This window comes from Pteropus vampyrus, unplaced genomic scaffold (genome assembly GCF_000151845.1).
Source record: "Pteropus vampyrus isolate Shadow unplaced genomic scaffold, Pvam_2.0 Scaffold35, whole genome shotgun sequence".
Classification (NCBI taxonomy): Eukaryota; Metazoa; Chordata; class Mammalia; order Chiroptera; family Pteropodidae; genus Pteropus; species Pteropus vampyrus.
Genome location: NW_011888816.1, coordinates 784,512 through 786,796, shown reverse-complemented (window position 1 = coordinate 786,796; position 2,285 = coordinate 784,512). Strand labels below are relative to the sequence as shown.

The 2,285-nt window shown below is 49.8% G+C and overlaps 1 protein-coding gene and 1 pseudogene across 1 annotated transcript in view; one reads left to right on the top strand and one right to left on the bottom strand.

The window, feature by feature from the left end:
• LIMD1 (LIM domains containing 1) overlaps window positions 1-2,285 on the top strand; it is a 62,776-nt gene that overhangs the window by 3,557 nt on the left and 56,934 nt on the right. The gene's annotated exons all lie outside the window — the stretch shown is intronic.
• On the bottom strand, window positions 58-2,266 carry LOC111738093 (annotated as a pseudogene).

The window sequence follows — 2,285 nt, the reverse complement described above, 5'->3', positions numbered from 1 at the left end:
GTGCATCTGCCCAGGGACAGCGTGTCCTCAGCAGGGCAGACAGCAGGAGCAGAGGCCCTGGGGACCCAGGCTGTGCCAGGCGCTGGGCTCTAGACGCTTGATGTGGACTGTTCAATATACTTGTCACAACAGCCCAGGGAGGCAGGCTCCGTTGTCGCTATGCCTGTTTCACTGACAGGAAACCGGGGCTCGGAGAGGTGACGTACCCGACGTCTCACAGGCGATGCTGGCTGTCGCTGGCATTTGAGCTCCACCATTCGGCCACCATGCCCATGCTTCTAACCAGCAGTGCCAAGCTGCACCGGAGCTTAGATGAAAAACCTTTCATTCATTCATTTCCTCATTTTTATGTTTTTTAAATCGAGGTAAACTTCACATAACATAAAATGAGTCATTTTAAAGTGAACAGTTCAGTGGCATGTAGTACATTCACAGTGTTGTGCAAATACCCTCTGTCTGGTTCCAAAACATTTTCTTTTCTTTTTTCTGAGTGGTAAATACTCTTTATTTGATGATGCACATAAACCACACAAATGCCTTTAGGTAAAAGGCGACAGTTTGGATACAGGGAATTTAATTAAATCGGTATAGTTAGGACCAAAAAGATAAAGTGGACATTGTCACCCTATCTTCGGCCCTTGCCTTTTTAACAGGCCGATGAACACAACCTGAAACACAGCCAAGGCTCGCTGTTCCATGAGACAGCGAAGGGATATCCTCAGCATTTGAACATATTAATATAACCAGTTATGTAAATCTAAATGCAAAACCAATCTCTACAGATGTTCAGACGACATCCACCATTTCTGTGAAAAACCGAACCTTACTAATCATGTCCAGTCATGTCTTTAGACGGTGGAAACAGGGCTAGCACTCACGGGACCAAAATTACCACCGAAGTTCAAAAAACTGATCATATTCGTTGTAACCACAAGCCAAACTTATTTAAATGAGGACCGCCCTAAAGTCATGTCGTACCAGCCATTCACGATCTCAACTCTGGTGTACGAGATCAATTTAAATATGGTACACATTAAAAAAAAGTCATGAGATTTATATTTTGTAATAAATAAGGCAGCGGCCAACTCTTACTCCTTAGTAGCTTTTTTGAGATAAGCTGTCAAGTCTGCTCTTTCTCCAGACCCCTTAATGCCAGCAAAGATCGTTTTCGTTTCAGGGATGTACTTCTGGGGATTCTCCCCGTACTCCATCAGCGTCTCCTCTCCCCGGGTGATGCTTTGTTCTTGTTGGCATCCGTGTAAGAAAATCCAGGGGCCTGACCTGTCTTTCGCCTGAACAGACCACAGAGACTCGGCCCAGGCTCGGGCTTGCCCCGCTGTCCCACAGTATGGCGCAGGGCACACTCCTGAACCAAAGCTGCTTCCCCTCCTCAACATCGCCCGTTTTTAAACTGCTCTTTCGTCTCATAAGATACTGAGACTCACGCTCGCAAACCAGACGTCCCGCGCTCTCCCAAGACATTTTCATCCCCCAAAAGAAACCCCGTTCCCACAAAGCCCCCGGTCCCTGGAAACCACCAATCTATGTTCTGTCTCTGGATTTACCTATTCTGGATATTTCATACAAAGGGAGTCATTTTGTTTATTTCTTGACTATGCATTACCCTTACATGGAGAAAATTCAAAAGATGTAAAAACACATATGGCGAAAAATTAGTCTCCTTCCCACCCCCATTTCTAGTCAGGTGTCCTGGGAATAATGAATATACGTGAATCGGTCTGTCGGCGACGGTGGCTGCGTGCCGTCTACCTGCTCTTTGCCTCTGCCACCGAGCAGTGTGTCTTCGCAGTTCTACGTCGGCATGTGTGGCGTTGGCTCAGTGTCACCGTTGTGTGGATGTGCCCCGGGTCACGTGAGCAGCCCTCGTGGGGGACCAGGTGCAGGCGGAGCTGTGGGACAAACTCCCAGGGGTGAGATTGCGGGGCTGGGGGCTTTGTGCCCTTCAAATGCTGCCTGGTTGTGCTCCTTGGAGCCTGAGCTGGGACACCCCACCGCCCGCCATGTAGGAGAGGGTCTGCCCCGTGCCCGCAGCGGCCGCTGAGCTTCCGTCCGCACTGTGACTGGCCATGTGGCAGGGGAGAAAGTTGGTCTTCTGAGCACCTGGCAGTCAGTTCCTGACCCAGCCCCGCCTGGGACCTGGAACAAACCCTGTTCTCCGCCAGGCCTCATCGCCTCGTCTGCATTGCGAGGAGGCCAGGCCAGCTGGGGGCTCGCCACACAGATGCCTTTTTCTTCTCTAGGTCTGGCGTTGTTTGAAAGATTTT